The sequence below is a fragment of the Thermobia domestica genome, chromosome 11 (assembly GCF_964235325.1).
Source record: "Thermobia domestica chromosome 11, izTheDome1.hap1.1, whole genome shotgun sequence".
NCBI lineage: Eukaryota > Metazoa > Arthropoda > Insecta > Zygentoma > Lepismatidae > Thermobia > Thermobia domestica.
This window is the reverse complement of record NC_137464.1, coordinates 259,413,544-259,440,346: the sequence shown is the minus strand read 5'-3', so window position 1 is coordinate 259,440,346 and position 26,803 is coordinate 259,413,544. Positions and strand designations below refer to the sequence as shown.

The following is a 26,803-nucleotide window of genomic DNA, read 5'->3' as shown; positions in this document are numbered from 1 at the left end:
TTTCTTAATTATCATTTCTGTCATCCTTTAGAAGTAAGTCCCACATGATACTACTCTATCTATTGAAAGGCTTAAGATCTGGGGCTGTTATTATGAGGTACATAAATGCAAAGTAACACACAATTCCCAACTATAATTTACATTCAAGTAGCAAACTCGGTTGGATGAATGCACTGGTGTGGAAGTCAAAACGCGAGAGATTTTTTTTTTTTTTCTTCGTAAACATTTTCATATTTTCACTATATAAAATTCACTAGGCCTATCCATTTAAATATAGGGGTCGTCATCTCGTTCATATTATATATCATATTATTAACATATCATTACATTCATTCATTATCTACTAATTTTCGCACGAAGTAATATTTTATAAACACCCTATTTCGTACATTTTACACGCAGGCCATACACATATCTACATTACGCAGTAATAAATATATATATATATATATATAACTATCACAATCTATCACGCTCAAACCACCACACGATCACATTCATCGAACCACGTACTCTTTATTTCGAAGCACCCAAATTGTATTTACCTTGCAGGTTTAAAAAAAAAATCATACATGTATTTACGGAAAGTTAAATTGTCAATGATTAATCTATTTCTGATTTGTTGATAAAACTGAAGCAACAATGGAATTTTCGACAGCCACGGGAAAAAAGAATTTAATACTACATTTTTAAACAAACAGTAACAGCATATGGGCTTTACTTCTATTAAGAAAATAGGTGTTCTTTATTTCAGCGAATTATTCATTAACTACTGGACCTAGCAAGCTGAAGTTTTCAGTACAGTAAGATCTCATGCTATTTTATACGAAGGTATACTCATCCGAACCGAAAACCATGTCCACGGGAAGTAATTTGAGAATAACTGTCCAAAATCAAACAATCTAACTCACTAAGTCATGCGATGTCGTACTGTCAACAAACAATTGACTACCGAAAACTGACACTATGGCGCTGTAGTGGAGGCATAATTTACCGTGTACTGAAATGTATACTTGTACTCATTAATCAGAAATTTAATATTTACTCTGGTTTATTTATGTTAGAAAAATGGTACTAAATTAAAGCATATTTATACACTGTCCAAATCGAAAATTCACACACTCACACAAAACTACTAACTACATACACCACTGTTAGTACTATACATAAAGACAACTAACTAAACTAAACATGCACCATTTAGTTACATGCATGTTGACGAAAATAACCTAACACATTAAATTTAAAATACAGTACTCCCTTGTCGATATATACATAGTCGGCTCTATTTAATTTAAAGGGGGTAAAATGAGAAAGGTAAACACTAGGTCTAATTGACCTGACCAATCGTTTACATAATGATTGCCAAAAGTTGATGCCCTGGGGGAACCTTAACGAGGTTTATGGAGGGACCCTTCCCCTGAAGGGGGAAAAGGCCCTAAAACGAACAATAACTAACCCATTCCCCCGCTAGAACTGGTTCAATTTGGAAAAGGGGATAGGAGCCCTTTTTTGTTAGCTTAAGCTGCCATTCTGCTGATTTGTATTACAGTATTAAACCTACTACGTACATGCACTTAAAAAAAAAAAATCACATCCACCGAATACACGAATAAATTGCACAAAACCAGGTCGTATTTCCCTAATCCCTAACTGAGTTTTAAAAGATCAAAAATCACTATTACAAACTGTCTATGCTTTGGCTTGAATGACGAGCAATATGGCGTCCTAATAAACAGAAATCCGGAATCAGATATTTTCCCCTGGTTTTACAGTTCTTTCAACAAAAATATGGATTTCCTGGCTTCTGATTGATCACACGACGTTTATCAATGAAATTAACTGGATATTACCTTGAGATAGTTAGAATTTCCATCCTTTTACCGCAGATATGTAGAAGAAGAAATCACGGGCTGCTCCTCGTAAAGTGTCTTTGACTATTCTCATAACATTGCGCCGAAAAAGCCAGAGGTAGGAGAATTCCTCCAATCAGAACGAAAACTTTAGCCGCGGAAATTACAAAGCAAATAGAAATTTGGCAAATCCAGATATAACCGGATCTGAAAGTGACTATGGACTAGTGAGAGGGGGTGAGGGAAGATTAGGTACCTGACTAAATTCTACATTGGTCTGAAATTAAGGAAATTTATATCCAATAACGGAACTATGTTTCGGTATGACGTCAGAATGGTAAACCTTGTAACTATTCAAGTTATATATCCGTAAATGGGATTTACACTTGATCAAAATATAAATAAATATATTATACAGTGGGAATATGGTTACTAACGAAACCTTTGGGTTCATTATATTTAATTCGAAGTAAAGAGAGTAAATAAATTGTGTAACTAAACCGAAATTGAATAATAAAAAAAATTACTAGGTACAGGGTGCGTAAAAAAAAAATTGCCATTACTTTCAACTGTCTCGAATTTCGAACCCCCACGCGCTAGAGGTAAATGCTCTACTAGAGAGCCACCGTGTCATCCGATTCCCGGTGGGGACATTCGGTCGGAGAGGTGTAATATGCTGAGTAAGCTTTTTCCTGGGTTTCCTCATTCACACGAGACAAATACCGGGATGGTACCTAGCATAATTGTCCCAGACCCTTCCTTTCTTCATTTCTTTCTCGCCCTTCCCAATTCCCTGGGCAGTTTGATAGCCGAGGATAAAAACCTCTTTCCTGCACATAAGTGCCCAGTATCTACAGATAATGCAGATAGCAACAAAACAAAGCAATCCTTATACAGGGTGGTAGGTAATTCCACCGAAAACTTTGGGAGGTGATTCCTTATGTGAAATAAAAGAAAATGTTCTAATAAACATGGGACGAGAAACGTCTCCTTTCAGAGTTATGAACCGCCGAAAATTCGAAAATTCACGTTTCGAAACGCTCTGCCTTAGAAACTACAGCACCGATCCCAAGCGGTTTAAGGAATTACAAAGGAACTAGTATGCGAACTATCTAAATATCCATGTTTTACCATCCTCCGTTATCGGCGAAACGAACTGTAAAAAGGAAATTGAGGTATAGGGATACTCCTTTAAGTACTAATAACGCGTTCGTTTCGCCGATAACGGTGGATGGTAAAACATGGATATTTAGATAGTTCGCATACTAGTTCCCGTGTAATTCCTTAAATCGCTTATTATAGGTCCTATAGTTCCTAAGGCAGGGCGTTTCGAAACATGGTTTTTCGAATTTTCGGCGGTTCATAACTCTGAAATGAGACGTTTTGCGACCTATGTTTATAAGAACTTTTTTCTTTCATTTCATATAAGGAATCACCTCCCAAAGTTTGTCGGTGGAGTTACCTACCACCCTGTATATTGAAGCACAGGATTTAAAAATGTCTTCTGCGTAAACCCGTGTTCAATATCTGCAGACAATGCAGATAGCAACAAAACAAAGCAATCTTTATATATTGAAGCATAGGCTGCAATAACTTCTCTGTACACACGTGTCCAATACCTAGAGATAATGCAGATAACAATACATTGTTGGGCTGTTATTCTATCAAGTGTTTCTCTTAAGAAAGAAATCCTGCTGTGGCTGCTGTGCTGATAATTCTCCTGAGAGCAATAATTGAAAGATGGAGAATTTTCTCTTGTGCTTCTTTGATGTCCCAACAGATGGAGTTCGATCGAAATGTAATAGAGCAGAACAGCCTCACAAGGCAGCTGAAAACTTTAACCCTATCTACAGCTCTTGCAATGGTTTTATTTTCTTTGCTTTCCGCCCACAATGAAGGTTATATTTTAAAGAACGTCTTTTAGTTTCGTAGAAATTGTCTCAGAATGTGCTGTACTTTCGGTCAAAAGTGAAGGATAATTCGTTTTATAACTGTTTTATATTCTTTTAGATAGTAATTTCAAGTTTCACTATGTGATATGTGGCGCACTGTACTCTCTTTCTAGATCACTGCTCACACCAATATATAGGATCGCAGTTAAAATAAGACACTAATTATCCGAAACTCTATACCATATTTTCATGCAATTATTCCATATCTTAGTTATACACAACCATCCCGGCATCGACCTCTATTTGCGTCAAATAAGCCAGTTATAGCGCAAGTAGCGACAACTAGTAGCATGATTATAATTTGCGTGACATATATATATATATATATATCTGCAATCAACATTACAAATATGTTAAGCAAGGTGGTATAACAATCCAGGATTTCATGACATACAGATGGACATCTCTGGTAAAATTCTGTGCTTGCATGTTCAGCCACGTTGTCACGAAGGTTTCACCTTGTCGTCTGAAACTAAGCGACGACGCTCCTAGGTGCACCTTCACAAGCAGGAACAGATGAAAGTTACTTGGAGCGAGGTCCGGGCTGTTGAGAGGGCAGTCGATCATGACCCAGCGAACTGCTTCAACAACATGGTGGTCTTCTGTACTGTGTGCGAGCGTGCGTTGTCGTGATGAAAGATGACGCCCTCGGTGAGAAGTCTCTCCGTAAACATCTACCAGCTGCCGGTGAATTTCAGCTGCAGCTATGTTTCGCCCACAGAAATCGAATAACTGAGTGAACTTCTTCGCCAGACCAGTTTTCCAAACGAGTGACCAGTTATGTTTACCTAAAATTAGCGCCGTAGGTAGCGGGTGACTGAAACTCTGCACAGTTGCCAACTCCAGGTATTAAAATTACCGAACACTCCTCATTCCTCTATAACAGACGAAACTCCAGAAGTGTCGGCATTGTGACCTTAGTTTTTGATCCTCCCTCGTACATTACGCTTACATAAATTATTAGACTTTCGAACTATGCTATGGAAACTCTTCTAGAAAGACTATGTCTGCCTTTTTGCTTGTCGAAAGAAATTAGAACACAAACAGTTAGAGTTAACCAGAAACTTTTTTAAATTGATTCAGAAGCGTTCCATGAATATGTTCCTTCTCATCCCATTATTCTATCCGGAACACTTTCCTTTGACAAAAAACGGAATGCAACGTTATATTCGTATAATCTCCTCTTGTAGAAAGCAGATGGATGTTCTTTCCAAAGCCCTGACAACACAAATACATGGTCTCTACGTGTGTGTCCTAGTGAATTACGAAGTCCAGTTCATAGCTCCTCGCACGTGCATTTATGCGTATGAGAAACCACATTTTTCATGTCACAAAGGATCACACACGAAGCAATTAAGAGTTTTTTTTGTTATTATTATAGTCAACAACAGTTGCAAGGTGTCAGGATGAAATAATCTCGAGTCAGACTCGGAAGAAAGACAATATGCACACAGCGATTACGCCTGTTTTAGTATTTTTGGGGGAGGAAAACGCTGCGGAGCAGAGACATCTTTTGAGGGTCAGCTATTTTTTTGTCTACCAAAAAAGATACTTTTGTATTACTAAATTCCATTAAAATACATCATGTGTAGGGGCACAGGATTAGTCTTCGGGGTATGTCTGCCCCCTTTGTCCCTCTCTGGCATAGTCACTATGCACTAGAGGTCTGCATTGGCCGGAATTTTTAGCCCGGAACCGGCCCCTGAATTTATAATGTGAATGGAATAAACACACTATATATGCCGTGACCGATTGTAAGAAATATGTCAAATTGGCCAAAAATGCGGTGTATAAAGCGGATTATTTAGCACGGAGACAATCACTCCGTCATGTCTTCAGGTCAGTTTTAATGGGAGTCACGATGAATGCTCAACAACATGAATGACCAGTGTTTTCTTTCTTTTTGCATGCAGTATGTAATAAGCAAATGCATTATACATACAATTAATTATAATGTCAGTGATATATGGTATTCATTGAGCAAAATACTCCAAACAATGAAGATTCATCTTAGACTGGAGAAATGGTTATCCTTCGTTTTTCATTATCATTTAGCCATGAAGCAAACGCCTGAGAGATATAATAACCCCGTGTACAAATGTGTGATGTTGGAATGTATAACTCGCAGGATATTGTGTTTTACCTTTTAAAATTTCAGTACTTATAGTGTACACCTAAAAAATGTAATAAAGAAATAACGGCCATTTTTTTAAATATCCTATTAGAACTGGACAATCTACACAAAATTTGTAATCGATCAGTGAAAACGGCATCTTTCTAGAGCTTGTGGTTCCCGAGATATCATTGTCAAAAGAACTGGCCACAAACATATAAACGTCCACAAACATATAAACTTTTCTTGACCACAAACATATAAACCTAGTATATTAAGATATAGATAAATATCTTTTAAATCGTTACGTGTTCTATCCATCCGCTTAGAACTATCCATTGAATTCGTTAAGGGATTTTTATTTTCGTGGTTTGATCAAAACAGCATCAAATATTTATCGATAACCAACTGGTAGTCAACGATCGATATTCAATTAATTGAAAAATGTTTGAAATAATTTCTTACTAGAAGGTTCAGTGAATGCTGACAGTATGTAGTCTTTCTTTTGCAGCTATATGATACACGATATATTACATAACGCGATAATTGTGTAAAAATATCCCGTTCTACATTATGTATTTTTTTTCTAAAGTGAATTTACTTCTAATTTAGGATATGTATCATAGAGTGTCAAAGTTCTTGCACCCATGTGTGTATTTTAAACCTTCACGCTATACAGGGTGTTACATAAATGCGTGACAAAATTTTACGAAGAGATTTTACACATCAAAATAAGAAAATAAAACAGTTCATATGGATCTGTGTTCAAAAGTGGATAATTTCGGAGCTATAGGGTGCCGAAAAAGTGAAATAAGTGAACTTTAAAAGTTAATAGCTCCACTACTATGAGACCTATCATAGTCAGGTCAAGATATCACTGAAGAAGTGGTATGTGAATTACTATCGAAATATCCATGTTGAGGAATGCTCCAGTACTTGCACACCAATTTTTAGAGAGGTAGATGGACAGTGATCAAGTACTCTCAAACAGCCTCTCTAAAAATGATTGTGCAAGTACTGCATGTTCTGAAAGATGGGTATTTGGATAGCTCACATACTAGTTCCTCAGTGATGTCTTGATTCGACTATGATCGGTCCTATAGTAGTGGAATTATGAACTCTTAAATTTCACTTGTTTCACGTTTTCGGCACTCTACAACTCCGAAACTATCCACTTTTGAGCATAGGTCCACACGAACTTTTATTTTGATGCGAAGAATATGTTCTCAAAATATTGTGACACATTTAGATAACACCCTGTGAAATACATAAAGGGTTATTCCCATTCAAAACAAATATTTTACTTTCTAATAAACCATATCAATAAATTATAACCTACTAATAATAACTACTCTATTAGGCCTTTGTCCATATTGCCAAGTTAAACACAACACACCGAGCAAGGCTATGTGATAATATATATATATACACAAACACGTAACAGCTCCAACACAATAATTGTGTTTTCATCAGGGAAACTGTTTTTTTAAATCTATTTTTATCACATAGTCTTGCTCAGTGTGTTGTGTTTACCAATAATAAATATTGTATTTTCTGGTCTATGTGATTATGATATACAGGGTGTTTCAAAAAACACCGACGTTTTGGAGGTGATTCCTGACACCAAGATAAGACAAAAAGTGTGGACCAACCTGAGTGTACAAATGCTTCCTTTCGAAGTTATAGGCTGCCGAAAACATGAAAACACGAACTTTAATGGTCCACAGCTCCAAAACTATGGGACCTATTGTGGTCGAATCAAGACTTTACTTAGGAGCTAATATGTGCGCTAGCCAAATATCCATGTTTCAGAAACCTGAGATACTTCTTGAATACTTCAAATTATATGCCCAAATTCCCTCTATAAAATTTGTTGTGTGAGTACCTTAGGATTTTGAAACATGTATTTTTGGATAGCGCACATATTAGTTCCTAAGTGAAATCTTGACCAACTATATACAGTAGATCCCATAGTTTTGGAGTTATGGACTTTTAAAGTTAATTTTTCTAAGGTTTTTGGCAGCCTATAACTCCGAAATGACATATTTCTGCACCAAGGTTATATATACTTTTTGTCTTATCTTGGTGTCAGGAATCACTTTCCAAGCGTTGTCGTGTTGGTTTGAAACACCCTGTATAATAAACTATGTCTTTCTTTTCAAGTAAAATAATTTGAATAAAGGAAATGTTTCCAAAAAAAATTAAACAAACATATTAAATTTTGGATAAACAGTTGATAGCCGAATTTGCTGTATTTCAAATTTTCTAATTTCTGTTTTCTCATCTCTTTGCAGGTAAGTGATTATCAAGTACTTTTTGCTCAGCCGTGTACAAAACACCCACTGTAAGCAAACTGCGTGTGTTACTACTTTTAGTTTACGTGAAGCTTTGTGATGTTATTACCATATTGAATTCGTCAAAGGTAAGTATAATAATTATTATTTCGTTTTAAGAAATACACATCATTGCTTCATATTAACTGTTTTTAATTACATAATTTTAATGTTGATTACAATATCTACAACTAATAGAAAAATGGTATTACTGTTAGTATTAGAGACAAGTTTATTGGTTATCTTAACGTTTCTAGTGTTACTATAGCATTTCTTTTGGCCACTTTTTTTTGACAAAGAGAATTGAACATATGACTGAAATGTGTTAAATTTTGACCGTACTCTGGCTAGTTTCCTACTAGATTTTTAACTAATTTTTTTGTTCAGATAGTAATTTAACCAAGGATGTTATAAAATAGAGAATCTGCTTGTATGTTTCTTCATCTATGAACTCAATGAAGGCAAAACAACAACTAAGCATCAGCACGTCTGATTGCCAACTTTCGTTTCCGTCATCGTCTGATTGCCTACTTTCGCTTCCGCCTTCGTCTGATGGCCTACTTTCGTTTCCACCTTCGTCTGATTGCCTACTTTCGTTTCCACCTTCGTCACATTACCTACTTTCGTTTCTGCCATGAATGTTGGCTCATGCTATTTTATTGAGCGAAGTGGGCAGAGTGGGGCTGGCAAAACTGTGACGTATGGCGTCAAGATTTAGTTGTACAGGCAAATCCTTTATTTTATAACATTCTTGAAATTAACTAATTTTGAACAACGCCACTAGTATGTTTTGCAGTACTCAAATTGTAATGTACTCTAATCTTAAGGAAATTGAAATGGATACGGAAACAGAACTTTTATAGCACACAATTGCAACCCTTTAAAATAATGACAGATGTGTTTTTGCGTTTTCTCATATTCACATTCGTTTCCAGATACAGATTTTCAGTTTAACGTCCCTTTCAGCAGCGAGGCTATGTGAGACCTACTGATTAACGTGGAATCCGAACCACATGAGCTCCCGCCGGGAATAGAACCCGAGTCTCCCGTGCCAAAGGCGCGTAACCGCTTAGTCACGAAGGATCTCTTGAAATTTTCAAGTTGACCCTACGTACCCCTATATGGGTGTGTCTGGGATGGATCTTTTATAGCTCAAAATTCAGGTCCCTCACAATAATGACGGACGTGTTTTTGCGTTTTGTCATATTTACAGTCATTTCGAAGATACACGGGGTGGCAATTGGCTTTATAGACACCCCAGTGGCATATTTAAGGAGAGCTTCCGGGCTTAAAAGCCTCCCGAAATTTTATTTACTATTTCAAAGTAAATGAAATATCTTGCAGATTTTCACATTTCCAGGAATAAAGGTAGCAAAACCCCTCCCGAAACAAAATTGTAAATACGCCACTGGGATACCCTGTATATATAATGTATTAATTAATAGTAAGCAACTTCAATACAGAACCATTATTCATTAAGAAATTAAGCAATTACTGTAATTTCAAAGATATGTAGTAGCCAAACTATATTTTGGATTTTAAACACAAACATTAAATGTAATCTTCAGCATCATCGATCGATATTGAAAAATTCGCAAAAAAGTCTCCTTCTGAATTTCCGTTACATTTTACAAAATATTTTTACCGTACAAGAATGGATATTAAAATTCCATTAGTGTGGTCACATACAGAATAAAATATCAGAAGTTTACAATTACTACTGGAAATTAGTTCTGTCACCCATTTCGAACATTTTAAAAGCACGTAATTTCTAATGTATTGAAATTTCATTTCTTATCGATAATATGAAACGTTGTAAATAGGTGTCGTGTCAATTTCCATAACTATTCTCCAAGTGCATCTGTATACAAGGGCGCTCGCCCCCCCTAGAGGAAATTGTACTTCAGAATATCGAAAATCCAATAGAATTTTTACATTAGTTACAGCAAAATTTGAAACTATTTTCGAAAATTGCCCCCATTGCCCCCCTTGCAAACCACAACATGGGCGTCCTTGTCTGTATACCAACCAAAAGTAGTTTTGTCAAGTTTAACAAAAAATCCAAAATAAGCCTCTTGTAAAGAGATCTTATTTCTAAAAGAGTTACATAGTGATTTCTTTTGACTGTTGCAATGCTCTGTCCAAGCAGCTTGATAAAACTTCAGCGTACCATAACAACAAAAGCTGCTTCTCTTATTTGTAATAACAATATTTTAAAAAAAAAAAAACGACAAAATAAAAGCTTGGGAAGATGAACATAGGTGCATCAAATTCTACTTCATCCCGGGCACCGAAATCTCTACCTACGGCTCTGCATTTAAGCAAATCTTTACACCCATTTAGTTCTAGTTTTCTCAAGTTAGCTTTCAACTGTTATTTGGTGTCTTTCGAGATCATTTTTTCCCCCAGTGTAACTTAAGATTCGCCTGTTTTGTATAACTTAAAGCTTCGTCAGGTACATATAACTAATAAGAGTGTAATTATGTATGAAAGCCAACATTTCTTCCAGGTCGTCTGTTCTGTTCGTAGACAGAATCTCCTCGTAGGTAAAAATAACTGTATTAATATTTTACAAAAATATATGTAGTGTAAAAAGAACTTTGCTTCAGTACACGGGAAAGGCAAATAGAAAAAAAATGTTTGAATCAGATAATGGATTGAATCGTTGCAGAAAGGGGCTCAAACGATGAGGAAGAAAAGAAAAAAATAATTTGGTAATAGTTTTTTGTTATTCATTTGGGGAAAGGCTAGAACAGCCACAAAATGTCGCGACGCATGCGCATAAGATGTTCCTGCCCTAATTTACTTATCTCTTTTCTATCTGTATTCCTCCACCATTCCCCCTTCCCTTCGACCTAAAGTTCTAATTTCGTTATCTCTTACCTTTCCACCTCGTCGGTTGATTCATCTCTCTCTTCCCCTTCCCCTTCCAAAGGTAAGAAGAAGAAGAGACGTCTGAAGATTTATTCCTTGTGTGAAAATCGTGGCTGGAGTGAAGACTATTGTTGTTCGTTCTTGCCAAAAGGAGGCTGCTCTCTGAGCCTTTGTCAGAACAGGAAACCCTCCCTGGATAAGAAAGGCTCTTTCTTTTACCCCCTTTCTCTCCTTCTGGGGCTACAGCCAACGTTGCCAGTACCTAACAGCACAATTTCCCTTAACAAGATGTAAAAAAAAAGTATTGTTTTCTATAAAAAAAATTATCTTCATTAAAGACATGCACTGGCCTGGCGCAAAGCCACCAGGTAAGATTTACTTTGGGTAAATCAATCAATAACTCGACTTTTTATGGACCTATTCAATGATAACGTTATTATTATCTAACACAACTAAACCTATCTTAATTTACTTTTAATTAATAAATACGGACTTGGAGCCGCGGTGACTCAGTGGTAAAGCGGTGTATTGGATTCTTGATTATACCCCAGCTCGCGCCAAGTGAATTTTGTGGTGGAAAACACTGTGTGCGTGGATTTCACGGGGTTCTCCCGTTTCCTCCCACTTTCTCCATTCAGTCATTTCATTCATTTGTCGCCATCACTGTCTCCTTTTGTCTAGCCATTATAATTGTGGGACGTAAAACTTAAATATTTCATTTCATATATAAGGACTGATATTCGTGCAGGTTTACTTTGTGTACAATTCTTTCACTAATTTTCTGCTGATTGTTTCCAAAGTGATTTGCGCTGAGCGACATGAAGATATCTCAGTCGGCATGGATAAAATGTATAAGGGTCGTTGCAGGCACGTAGCCAGGGTTTCGTAAAGGGAGGATTCGTGATATGAAATACTGTAGTCATCACACCAGGAACTCGATCATTCTAAACTATTTTACTGGAGCATATATTGGTTCGTTTAGCCAGGATTTCGTAATGCGGGGGGGGGTGACATGAAATACTGAAGACCCAGGAGATCGATCAATCTAAACTATTTTACTGGCAACATTAAATTGGTTTGTTAGGACAATAAAAGAAGGATACGTTAGTAAGTGTTTTAATAACAAACTATGAAGAAATCTCGAGCAAAAGAAGGAAAAAGGCGTTGAAAAAGATTCTTGCTCATTCGCCAGCACGTATTGCAGGTAATACCTAGGTACAAATCTTCTCATACGAAAGAGTAAATCAAAAGCTTGCTTTAGCTTTTAGTTTTTAACACTGATTCTTGTTTTTCTCGTTTCTTTTTGTTTCATCTTTCCTATTTTTTTTTTCATTTCTGGTTTCGAAGGGGGTTCGGATCCCCACTGGGTAGTAGTATTATTAGTAATGATATAAAATGTGCACGTGAAATAAAACGAAGGAATAGGAATGGCCAAAGAAGCCTTTAGTAGGATGAAAATACTATTTTGTGGGACCTTGATTAATAAACAGTTGAGAAAAAGACTCATGAAATGCTTTGTGTAAAGTATTGTATTATATGGGGCAGAAAAATGGACATTACACAATGATAGAAAACGATTGCAAGCTTTCGAAATGTGGGTGTGGAGAAGAATGGGGAGAATTAGCTGGGTCGAACCGAAAACGAATGAGAGGGTGTTGGAAATGGTAAAGAAAAAAGAAGAATTTTAAATATTATTGACAAGAGGAAGAGAAACAGGTTGGAACATTGGCTAAGAAGGAATTGTATTATGATGGACATGCTAGAGGGTATGGTGGCAGAAAATATAGGGATGGGGCGAAAAAAAAACTACACTTGATGGACGATATCAAAGCAGACAAATTGTAGTTGAAGACGAACAGGTTAGGTGAAAACAGTGAAGCATGGAAGCTTCTCAATTGCAGCAAGTGACCTACCAATAATTACAAAATATTTATAATTATTATAATGAAAAAAGTATATTAACCTAAATCAACAGGAAAATGGAAACAAAAATATCTTGATAACTAGAAAGCCTGTTAAATCAGAGAGAAAAAAGACTAAAACAATAATAGCAAAATAGTTCACTCATAATCGTTGATACTTCTGTCAAGAGAGCCGATTTCTTTGTAGATTTTGGGGGGGTGGCATTCAGATGCAGAAAGCATATATGAGGATTTTAAAACAAGTTGCATTCAAATGATGCCAAATATTGTAAATTTACAAATATAGTAAGAGGGCTCACATCAGCTTTGACCCCCCTTCCCCCCGGGATCGGCGCCCTTGACTTCTGTGATAATTTATCTTGCTAAGTATCTGATGCTCGTCATTTATTGCAACTCTTGAAATCTTCACAGTTCATTTTTACGTTCAATTTTACTTTCATAACTTGTGTAAATGTTGAAGTAACTTTTAATGACACTGAAGAGTCTCCCACACTCCACATTTGTTCTTTGCACTAAATCTTTATACATTGTCCTCCATCTACCCAAGAATGATTCTTTTCTTCCCCATCCATTAAAATATTTCTCAGTACCTTTTGCTATCGCGCAGTATATGTATCAAAAATTTTATTATCATTAAATTCATATCAAATCTATGAAGTATTTATCTATTTGAGATTGAGTCTTCGAATTCCTCATAGGAAAGGTTAGTATAATGAAAAGACATATGGGGCCACAGTGGCTCAGTGGTAGAGCGCTCACTTGTAGTGCATGGAGTCCTTGGTTCGATCACAGGTCGCGTCAAATGAGCTTGTGTGTGGGTTTTCTCGGGGTTCTTCCGTTTCCTCCCACTTTCTTCGTTTTACCGTTTCCTTTAGCATATCCGGCATAACCGTAGAACGTAAAACTTAAAGATTTTATTTTCATTTCGTCTGTGCGTGACTGTAAGAAGAAAGTACACAACATTAGACGACTTAATAGTGTTTTATTTTTCCTATAGCCCTACTGTACATAAATAAATAAATTCAAACAAAATAAAAACTAGAAACTGGATGAAATTAGTAATCAACGACTTACTTTTTAGTGCCATAAAAATGTAAGGTAGGTGTAGGTAAATACACCATGTTAATGGTATTGTATTTTTTTTACGGCCTTAATTTTCATGAAACAGAAAGAACAAGACATGTGCTTTGGAAAGTAGTCTTTTCAAAATGTGGCATTGATGCGACTCACTTCTATTTTGTACCCAAGGTAAAAGAAAAAAAAAGTGTTACAAAGTGGCGTATTTACCAACATGTGCAGGTAATTATGCCAAGTCTAAGATACTACTAGAAGCCTGTAATAAACCTTGCAACTGTTTTACATCGTCTGTATTATTTGAACTCAAATATTACTGCACAATATGGCTGAAGCAAAAACTAGAATAACCAAAGTGCAAGATGAACGTAAAAATATATAAAATGTAAAAACAATAATCTCCAAAGTTGAAATCAAGTTCGAAACTGGAAAATTTTGGTCCATAAGAAGATAAACAAACAATGTCACTGTACTGTGACTTTAAAAAACTACACCTATATTACATGGAATGTGTGGGACAAATGAAAACATCTTTGTCTTCTGCAGTCAGTCCTGCACAAGCCCTGAGTTGGCACGGCACTGATAACGGATTCTCACCTCTTTTGAAATAATAACATTCTGTCACGGAACCTTCCCAAAATAAACAACACTGCGTGACGTGGCGATCTCAGCGCTGTCTCCCGGGGTATTTGTCAAATCGGACTTGTTGGAGGCGCATTTTAGCGGATTTCGTCGAAAACGTAGAAGCACTGAACACTTGGAGTGTTTAGCTGCACTGGAGTATATACCTGCAGTTACCTTATTTTTCTCGTAAACTATACATGAGAATATACAGTGTGTTTGAAAAAGAACTCTCTAATTTTAATGTGTCCTAGAATCTGTACAAAGTGACATACACTATTCTAGTTTGTGGTGTTTGATTCATCAACTCTCCAAGTTTGGCTCCCCTGCAGTTAGTAGGTCTGCTTGACCTTGAGACGGCACCAGTGCTGTTCTTTTCCTGTTTCCTCAGTTCAGTCCAGGCAGACTTACAGTGCAGAGCAACTCAGCAACAATGAAGCTCAGTGTGTTATTTGGCTTGTGGAAACTGAGTCAGTTGTAACAGTGCAACGTAATTTTAGGCGTCAGTATGGTGGTGAATCATCTACAGCAAAAACTATCCGTCATTGGCTAAAGTCTTTCAAGGAAACCTGTAGTGTTTTAAAAGCAAAATCACCAGGTAGACCGAGAACTTCTGAACATTTTGTTGAACAGATCCGTGTTTCTTGTATTCGGAGCCCGAAGAAGTCATTGGCCAGACATAAAAAATGTTGTGTACAGTGAAAAGATCAGAGACATCAATCATTTACGGGAAAGAATCGTCGCGGCGGTTGGGACAGTTACACCTGAAATGTTGGTGAATACGTGGCGAGAAATGTAATATCGTCTCGACGTGTGCAGGTCCACAAATGGATCCTACGTTGAAGTTTACAAACATTAAACAAAACTTGAAGGAATTCTCTTTCATGATATGTACTCATTCATGTAAGTTTTCATTCATTTCCCAATTAAATTTATACTTAAAACTAGGGAGTTCTTTTTTAAATACCCTGTATATCCTCAAGAAAGCCATTTTGTTCAGCTTCATGTGATGTATCGGGTGATATATATTGAACGTTCTAAAAAACGGCGCTCACGAACAACGGGGCGCTATTCTTCAGATCAAAAGAAAGCGAAAATCCTATATAATGGCATACCGTCCAGGGCCTCTTTCAGCAACTATGTGACAACGTCACAGATTAACTTGTAACCATTAATATTGCTCTACGAATCAACCAAGCAGTTACATAGATTGTTACACTAATAAGTGGTTCTAGTGTCAACGTATATCGACTTTAATTGCGATCTCGAAAGAATCGATGTAACTAGCTGATAGCTCTCTGTGCTTCTTTATCTATGATGACATATAATGTAATTCGAGCCTCCAGACGAAGATCCGAAAGGTATTCAATTATAGATATTTTAAGCTTTATTTTGACTTGTAGAGTAGTGCTCTGTAGTTCGTGGAAGCCATTTTTAGAACACCCTATACATACATACATACATACATGTAGGGTGTTCTAAAAATAACTCGAAGCTGAATGGAATAGTAAAAAATTCGAGTTATCTAAGTTTCTCAAGTAACCAACATTCGAGTTATCAAAGTGGCCACAACAAAAATTCGAGATATCGAGGTTCCGTGTTCCTCATTAGAAGTGACTATATAACAATGGCGGATCTAGCCAGGGGCCCAGGTCCACCCAGTTTTCTGAGTAACAAAAATAATTTAAGCTATTATTTATATATTATTTAAAGTTTATAGTAAACTTACAATATATCTATCATAAACTGGTTTCTGGCTGCCTCCTCCCCAGGTTCTATCTTCTAGATCCACCGCTGCTATATAACTATAACGTGAACTGAATGAACTATGACTTTTACATTCCAATAGTCCCACTTTAGAGTGTATTTTATATCGGGAAATGACCATACAATTGGCAACACTGTGTAGGTCTTCGGGGTTGTGAAGATGAAAAGATACGTCCATCCCCCTTTCTCCTTCTTGGTACTTTTGCTGCCTACGAAGAAAAGTAAAGAAAAAGAAATATGAAAAATGACAGATGTATTTTCAGCATCATAGAATCTGCCATGACCGTGGTACTGCCGTTACAAGAACAGATTATCTCAGTTGGCACTAATTCGCCACGAAAATTCTTTCTCTCTATCTTCCCATCGTTCTTCTCTTTTAAGAAATTCTTTCGTTTCTTCTGAACTGGCTGCTTTTACATTCCATATTTCTTCAGGTTGGTTCGTGTGCTGGAAATAATTTCTACCTTCCTTTTTCTCTCTTAAGAGAATAAGCAGCAACTAAAATTTAGGTAGATTCTTATCTTTTCAACAACGGTCATTTCTCCGAATGTCGTGGGTGGAGGATCATTTTCATTTCAGCGAGTTTGTGTTTTTGCTCCTGTACTCACTTTACAATCGGGATGTTCCCGCTTCGAATCTGCCGGTCGATCATTCTGATGGAGGTTTATCTTCATTTTCACAAGTCCAATACCAGAATGGTACCTTTAAATATTACAGTATCCTTTCATATTCACAAAATACATCACGTGCTTCAGCGCAAGCACCAATAAGCAGCCGACGGATGCTATCTACGAAGAAATACGAGGAGGACACGAAGAGTGACGAAGAGAATGCCTTCAACTTCTCCATAGGCTCCGCCTCCAAATCTGGCTATAAAAGAGGACGTCAAGAGGCAGAAGACATCACTATACAGCTGATTAATTCCTACTATTCTCTCCAAGCTGCTTTGGGCGGGAGAGATTCCCTAACCGTATCTCTGCTCTGCACTGGGCAGAAGATACTAACCCACCTCTATGCTGTTTCGGGCAAGAGGTTCCTTTCTAATCCCCACGCTGCACTGGCCAGAAGATATTATCCCACCTCTGCATGCTTCGGACAAGAGGTTCCAAACTGATCTCCGCGCTGCACTGGGCAGGAGATACTTACCCACCTCTGCGCTGCTTCGAGCAAGAGGTTTCCAACTAATCTTCGCACTACATTGGAAAGGAGATATTAAAACACGTATGCGGTGCTTCGGGCAAGAGATTCTTTTCCAATCTCTGCGCTGTATTGAGCAGGATATATTTTTCAACTTTTGCGCTGCTTCGGGCAAAAGGTTCCCAACCAATCTCCGCGCTGCACTGGGCAGAAGATACTAACCCACCTCTATGCTGCTTCGGGCAAGAGGTTCCTTTCTAATCCCCACGCTGCACTGGCCAGAAGATATTATCGCACGTCTGCATGCTTCGGGTAAGAGGCTCCTTTCTAATTTCCGCACTGCACTGGGCAGGAGATCTTTAAACCAACAAATTATAAGATTTCTGCGCTGCTCTTGGCAGGAGGTTCAACTCATAGAGAATGGACTTTTAGAAACTGTACCACTTTGTATTCAGTGCACATAACTTGAATATAAGCTTTATAATAAAAAGGTGAGGGATAAACTCGTGTGCCGCTTCTCTACCGTACATTACAATTTAGTTCTGGTGGACTTTCTTCACAGGCGGCTTGTCTTCGCGTCCCGGTGGTAGCTTATGTAGTTCGGATCCTATGTTAAGATGTACATCCATGTCTTATATAGCTCCTCTGCTGAAAGAGGGGTTTGCTCTGAACCAACCGAGAGACGAATAATTTGAAATTCCGGTTGCTGCACGGTGGCTCAGTGTAGAGCGCTTACCTCTTGTGAGTGAGGTCCTTGATTCGATCCCCAGCCAAATAAGTCTGTGGTGGACATTTCATTCATTTCTGATCATCACCGTCACCTTTAGCCTATCCGGCATATCTGTGGGACGTAAAATCGTGAGTACAGTCTTTCCAAAGAATAGCAAATTATAGCACATTATCGCAGCTTCCATTTAGCCTCACAAAAAAGTGCATAATACATTGAAATGCAAGTCGCTGATTACATAATAAGATCAAGGCTCACAGTTGTAATTGTGAAGGAGAGATGTTAAAATTTTCAATAGCAAGAAAGCGACGTAATAGCGTTCACATAACCAGATGTATTTCAACTGTTTAACTTCCTAATATTTCCTTCTCGACGTATATTGATTATGAATGTCGTGTCATAAATGTTTCGAATTTGGTTTACCTTCGAGGTAACTCTTTTCAAACTCTCTGATTACAAGCTAATAGAGGGGTGTGAAAGGAAATATTTTATCCTTTCGCACGGAAAAAGACAAGAAAAGCAACGGAGCAATATATTTCTTCTCGTGATGATGCATATCGTATCCGTGCATATTCGTTTATATATATACGAGCTCTTGGGTTTTCTTGTTGTCAAGGAAATAGCTAAACCTTCACTTTTCTTTTCTCTCTTCTCCTTTGAAAGGAAAGAAGAAGGTATTGATCAGTGCCGAGAGGCAAGAGGATTGTTTTAGTCACTTTCACATTCTGTTATATACGCTTTTAGATAAAACACCTGTTGCAGTTTCAACGGTATCAGGGATTAAGGAAACGATTTTTCAGTAAAAGGCTAATCGATCATTTTATTTTTGCCTTTTACATTTTATGGTTTTGCCCTTTAAGGTAAAGGAGATATGCTAGATGAGAAACGAATGCTCATAATAATTAATGAAAAGGAATGGACAGGGGACAACTTCCATGCCCTTAGTGAGATTCGAATTGCAAAGTTATATATTGAGATTGAAGCTAGATATTGAATTCTTTAAAACGGATTACCATCTTTCCTCTACAAGTGTGCTTGCTTTATCTTTCACTAACATATAGATTTTATTTAAAGAGAGACAACGAGATTGTATTTGTAGTGTTTAGGCCTTTCTGAGTGCGAGTAGCCTTTCCCCCCTTCGTTGTTCATAATGAGATAGCATACTTAAAATCGTGGGTTTTGAGTTTTTCTTTCTGGAGAAAGGGGGGGTGGCAAATGATACACTGGGCGGCAACTTACCTGGGGCCGGCCCTGATCAAACGTGTGCACCATCATATTACTTTCTCTTCAGTACAGTCCCGTTAAAAGAAAACTATCAAATAGAAAGTAAAGGAAGGTTCAAACAACATCAAACTGACCAATCACGGCTATCACCAATCGGTATTGGTGAGTGTTTTTGTACAGACAAATAGTCTATTTACTTAGTGACTGGATGGGTTTATTCGTTAGACTTAACATTAGTATCCCGTTTGGCACCAAGGCTACGTGAGACAAGGACCTACAGATTTACGTAGGGTCTGAACAACCATGAGCTCCCCCTGGGAATCGAATCCAGTTCCCGCGGTGACCAGAGAGGCAGTCTCACTGAAGAAGAAAGAAACCATTGTAATGTTAAATATCCTATTTTAACCGTTTTCGGGACTTGTTACTTTAATAAAATCGTATTCTGGGACTTGTTTTAGGAAGTCTTTGTAATACACTATTTAATTTTGAGTCCTGACATACAGGGTGAGCCACGGGAAATAGAGCAATTTAAAATCTCCACGAAACAAGAATAGGTAGAGGGGGAAAATTGTTATTGGTCTCCATGACATATACAGACATTGCCATTAATAATGACCGTAACTGTCGCACAGTCTATATCTTGTATGAATGATACCGAAAATCTCCCTTCAAAATTCGACGCACTGATGCTTCAGATATGTGCAGCATTCATGATTAGTATTCTGGTCTTTATGGACTTCGCTGCAAAGCCTGGTTCTTGAGGGTCCTCCATTCTTCTTGTCAATGACAGAAGCAGTTTCTCTCCACTGTTTTACCCATCTGCTAATCGTCTTTCTGTTCGGCTCACGAAAATACATGCCCTGGCCACACCCTGGTTCCCGCTCTTCCCGAAAACAAAACCCTTCACCGCTTGAACACGCAAGTGCATTCGCCAGTGGCTAACCGTGAACTAAATGACAAACTTCTGTGATGTAGACGGCATGACAACTAGCGCCTACATGAGCTTCCGTTTGGGAGTGTTACCAGCGGGATTTGGTCTATTTCCTGTGACTCACCCAGATGTATGATATAATTAACATTGGTACTGTTTGTATGAGTATTTAGTTTTGAAATTTGTAGCTCTTACTAGGTGTAGATTCACGTCTCATATAGCCTCCCTGCTGAAAGGGAGGCTAAGCTAAAATAAAAATCAAATCAATAAAAAAAATCCAAAATTTTGCACCTTTTCCGTACCTCTGTAACCAAACTTTTGCACCTGAAGTTCCTCTAGTGATCACCTTTAACATCGTAACACTATCAGTGTTTCCCACGGAATTACGCTCTGTAATATGTTCAGTGTGATTTCTATATACGTCATTTCGATGTTTTCTCATTGCACATCAACTAAAAGTGACTTTCTCTGCTAAATATCATCGTGTAAGATCCATCATACGTAGGAGTCAAGAGACATAAAGTCCTGGAACATTAAATAAGAAACCAACCAACACAATCTTCTCAGTGGTGCTAATATCTTCCCCCTTTAAGTACTTAGGCGCAAATACACAAATTTTATTCTCCTTACCCCGAAAAATAGTAGTACAGGAAACGGAAATTAATCAAGATAATTTAGTTTGTATACTAAATTTTATTCGATTTAGCATTCTTAAAAGCATTAGTTTGTGGATTAAATTTTATTTAATTTAGCATTCTTAACAACATTAGTGTGTAGACAATTTTTTTTTCAATTTAGCGTTCTTAACAGCATTAGTTTGTGGATTAAATTTTATTTAATCTAGTGTTTTTAAAATGACCATTATGGTATAACGAAACTTCAATTGTGCCTTTCCCAACCGGAAATTATGTCCCTCTCAAAATCCTGGGCCCTAAGATCCACCTGTGGGCAACCATGTGTCTTCCTTTAATTGTGTTTGGATTTTTTTCTTTGAAAATATCGTCGATGAAAACGGAACCGTGATCCTTTAAGTAAGCTCTCTTGGTGATGAGATTGTGGGGTGGGGAGCTGATCAGAATTTGAGTGTTGATCTTGCATGATAGATCGAAGCATTAACTGTGGTTTGAACTAGGGATGGCCAGAACCGGTTCCTGGTGGAACCGGTTTTCGGGTCTGAATGGATCCGGTTCTTCGGATCCAGGTCTGGAACCGGTTCTTCGGATCCAGGTCTGGAATCGGTTCCCAAGATCCGGTTCTTGAACCGGGTTTTCGGATCCAGGTCTGGAACAGGTTCCTGAGATCTGGTTCTGGAACCGGGTTTTTGGATCTAGGTTCGGAACCGGTTCTGAAAACCGGATCTCCGAGAACCGGTTCCTCGCTGAATCGGTTCTGCCGGAACCGGAACTTTGTGGCCATCCCTAGTTTGAACTCACGTTTATAATAGGCTTTCTTGCTTATAACCGTGGCATTGCATAAGCACTTGTAACACAAAAATTCAATCTTTGAAAATCATGTACAATCACCTTTGGTGTCTGTGTATGCTCAGCCTATAAGTAAATAATACATAACCAAATCCATCCTCTATATGTTTTTTTTATTTATTTATAGTCAAACAATGTTAATCAATAAATAACACTTCTGTATACAATTAATACGGATGGAAGAATGATTAGTCACATTAAATTATAATAAAATTACAGGAAATTAGTTTGTTTTCTCTTCCTTTTTGTGAATAATGTGTTATTAATATGCACATGTAAACTGATAATTCTATGATTTATTATCTCATGCATGATCAGTGTGACGAGTAACTTTTTCTCTTTTTCTCTTGTTTGTTTTTTCTTTCTTTTTCTTTCTTTTCTTTTCTTTTTTTTTTTGAGTTTAATGTTCGCTTTCAGGTGATGTTATATCAATTTACAATTTTATGTAAATATGAGAATATGAATATTGGAATGTACAACAGAATCATTGTTATGATGCAGGCTCGTAGCCAGAATTTTTTGTTCGGAGGGATTCAAGATTTAAAGGAGATCTAATACTAGAAGCCACTTATGTCTATGTATTACTGAACGGGTATTATTTTGCACCCGAACAGATGACAAGTAATTGTAGGGAGCGGAGGCTCAGTGGTAGAGCGTTCACCTCTGGTGCATAGGGTCCTTGGCTCGGTTCCAGCTGGTGCCAAGTGAGCTTTGTGGTCGACAAACACCGTGTGCTTGAGTTTTCTCGGCATTCTCTCGTTTCTTCTCACTTTCTTCATTCCAGGATTTAATTCATTTATCATCACTGACTCCTTTAGCCTATCCGGAGTAACTGTGAGACGTAAAACTTAGAAGATTTCATTTTATCTTTCATAAGTAATTGTAAAATACTTCCACCTATATTTTAATAAAAAGTGATAGAACTAGGTTCATTTTATGAGAGAAACAGTAGGGGAGAATGGGGAAATGGCGGTCACCTAAGCAAAAATCGTTATAATCTAGCTCCTAAAGCACGAAATGTTTTCACGATAAGTCGATCCTATAGGTAATTCTGTTTAGTTTATTGTGACCAATTTCAAAATACATCTCTTATTTCATTACCAAGCTAAAAACGAAAATATGAGCATACCCAATTGACCGTTATTTCCCACACGGTCGGGCAATGGCAGTCAGGGATTTCCCCATGTTTTACATATGGAATAAGAACTTCAACACCATTAACATTTTAGATTTATTCATTAACAGCAAATTATGGATGCGTTAAAGTATTAAATAATACTTTTGATAAAGTGGATACTTTCAAATATCTAGGATCAATATTAACAGAGGACAATCATATTCACGGAGAAATTAAATGTCCACTCAAATTAGGGAATTCGTCTTACTATTCGGTTCAAAATTTCTTGTCGTCGCGAATTCTGTCGAGGAATTTGAAGCTTAAAATATACAAAACGATAATCATGCCTGTTGTTCTGTATGGTAGCGAAACATGGTCGCTTACTCTGAGGGAAGAACATAGACTGAAAGTATTTGAGAACAAGATCCTGAGACGAATATTCGGACCTAAGAGGAACGGGAATGGGGAATGGTGGAAACTTCATAACGAGGAATTACATAATTTATACGGTTTACCCAACATTGTTAGGGTCGTGAAGTCTAGGAGGCTTAGATGGGCGGGTCATGTAGCTAGAATGAAAGAAAGTAGAAACGCTTTCAAAGTCTTGACTGGAATACCAATCGGAAAACGACCATTTGGAAGACCTAGGCGCAGATGGGAGGACAATATCAAGATGAATCTCGCAGAGATAGAAATACAAAGTAGAAACTGGATCCAATTGGCTAAGGATAGAAATCAGTGGAGAGCTTTTGTGAACGTGGCATTGAACTCCATACGCCATAGAGTTAGTTAGTTAGTCATTAACTTTAGAAGAGTTGGGTATCTACAGGGGCAGATAATAAACCGCAGTTTCGTGTAAAGAAGATCTTTAAAAAAAACTACTTATTCATTAAAGTTACATATATTTTTCGTCAATACTTTAATATATTTGAAATATAAATCTATTGGTATTGGCAAAAAATCATCAAATGAATATATACGTCTGGATCCAGTGGAAGTTCCTTGTTCAACTTCATCATCTCTGGCCTCTGAGTTAGATTACACTTGATGAGCTTTGTTTCGGAGTTGATTGTCAAGACTTATTTATTATCGTTTATTTTAATGTCGGGGAGCCCCGGTTACTGACTGTCATTACCCCATTCGTTTGACCGGGGCTACCCAAAACGCATGTTTTGAGTAAAACACGGTCAACACCAAAATACAAACAAATGAATGCATTAATTTATAAATTGCTTTAGAACTATATAAGCATAGTGTCTACCTAAAATGTCACTTAATAAAAATGTCAAATGGAATAGTACTTACAGTGTCGAATATTTTGCCTAATATTACATTAAACGCAGCGAAAAATACAACACACCTTCATTTAATACCTATCATTCTTACAATGGCGTCGCTCTCAAAATTACTTTATCTGACAGCTGACAGTAAAGAGCTATCATCTGCTTCTATTTACGACAATTTTTTCACGCTATATCGAACTGACCGGGGTTAACTCCTGACCGGGGCTACCCCTCTATCCCCTACAGATCAAGTATAAGATCAAATTTTCATGAGATGTCAATTATTTCCCTGATTCCGGACCCCCTCCTCCCCATGGGTGCACCCCTTTGTGATTATACCAACATTCAATTCTATGGATTCACTTTACTTCTCGCTATGAAAGGCCCTATTATATAACCAGGGCCGTAACTTGTGGGGGGCAGAGGGCAACTGTCCCCCAAGGAACCTCCTTGCCGTTAGAGAGGGGCCCACTTTAAGACATACTTTATTCCATATACGATACAAATATGAATGAAGCATCAAACAGATTCACTACATTACATAAACATAACCGCATACAAAATGTAAATAAAACAAAGATGAATCATGGGCCAATTTCAATTAAAAAATGTCTACTATTTGAGGGTCCGAGAAACAATATTTATTCGTATGACTTTGAGATTTGTCAATATTGTTCCCTTAATTAATTTGTCATGTATGGAACGGGCGCAGGGGCGTAACTAACGGCCCCGCAGACCTTGACATGCGGGAGGGCCCACAGGTTTCGGGGAGCCCATTAGTAGTAAGAGAAGGTCGGAAAGAGGGGGCCCAAGAATTAGAAAACAACTTTTTCAAGGGGGCTAAAATACGTGTATTAATGCTCCCCCCCCAGAAAAGAATCTAAGTTACGGCGCTGATTATAACCAGTGGTAATTTAGTGTGTTATTGCAAAGGGCCATTAATTAAGCTGGGGTCTGCAATAGTGTGATGAATTCAGATAATTTCAGATGATGCTTGTAGATTTCTCTTACGTCAATTTTTCTGCCTAACTGGATCATAAATTGCCCTTTACAACAATTTGATATCTCTGATATCCGTTCAAGAAAGATGAAAAACATGGGATAGAGATTGCTATAGGGGAGAGGGGGACATTGGTACGAAATTTACTTAAACGAGATTTTAGAACATATCGTCAGATTGAGAAACATGATTATTTCCCTACTTAAACTGTGATACTTAGGTACATTTACAATGTACAATGTTGTTTCTACTAATGTCCTACCTGGAGTAAATTACATTTTACGAAAGGTCTACAATCTGTACCAATCTTTTCCATGTAGGGGCAGATTGGTACTGGCTTGGGGCAGATTCGTACGAGCAAAGTTAAACATCACACAGACTTTTTGATAATAGAGATAACGTATTTTTTTGTTTCATTTTTCCATGAAATGTTTTGAGATATAATATTCTACTAAACTTCCACAAACTCAAGTATTATTTTAACAATAGATTTAAAGACCTACAGCAGCGAAAATGTAAATAAATAAATAAATAAATAAATAAAATAAAATAAAATAATAAAAAAACATTTCATAAAAAGAATGTGAAGAATTGTAAGAATCTTTAGTAATTCAATAGATCTAGTTCAACCTGTTACAAAAAAAATAAAAAAAATAAAGTAAAATAAAAAATAATAATAAAATAAAAAACGTCCAATGCTTGCTTGTGTTCTCATCAAAATTTAAAAGTTCCGCAAGCTATTTACAAAGATAAAAACGTACTATAAATGAGGCTCTGTCTCTATAAGGAAAATAGAAGTAAGTAATCCAAGAGCCAGGGCCGGATCTAAGGGGGATCAAATCGGGGCATTTGCCTTGTGGCGCAGCTGGTTGAGTATGTAGGGGGCACCATTTCGATACATAATTCCGAGGAAGGGGGCAGAGATACGTCTTTGTCCCGGGTGCAATATATCGTAGATCCGGCACTGCCAAGGGCTCCCTATAGTTTACAAAATTTTGAAATCTCTCATACTTCAACTACTAACTGCAAAAGATGTTATAATTTTGGTTCGAGCGCTCCTTTGCCTCCAAAGGAGGCGGGGTTTTGTTATTATAATGGTAACCAAGAAAGTTCTCTTTTTGACCCACAATCTTCGAACGTCGATATCACCTAAGATGTACCTGGAAGATCAAAAAATAGTCCCATCAGCATCGTCGACTTTCTACCAGCGTTCTGGAAGGCCATGGATTCCATCGCAGTAGAACAGGTGGTAATCGGATGGTGCAATGTCCGGGTAGTATGGCGGATGCAGTAGTATTTCCCAAAAAAGGCATAGAATAGTGTCGCGGGTCATCCTAGTCACGTGCGGCTTAGCGTTGTCTTGTAACAGGAGGACCCCTTTGCGATTCAGATGT

The 26,803-nt window shown here is 37.4% G+C and overlaps 1 protein-coding gene across 2 annotated transcripts in view; it reads left to right on the top strand.

Moving 5' to 3' along the window:
* LOC145664982 (uncharacterized) overlaps positions 1 to 26,803 on the top strand; it is a 536,351-nt gene that overhangs the window by 153,628 nt on the left and 355,920 nt on the right. The window contains exon 1 of one of the 2 annotated variants that reach the window (XM_081732151.1): positions 8,211 to 8,340. The exons of the other annotated variant lie outside the window; for it this stretch is intronic. The gene's annotated coding sequence lies outside the window, so the exon portion shown is untranslated. Of the gene's footprint in view, positions 1 to 8,210; positions 8,341 to 26,803 lie in introns of those variants that run through there. 2 annotated transcript variants of the gene reach the window in all.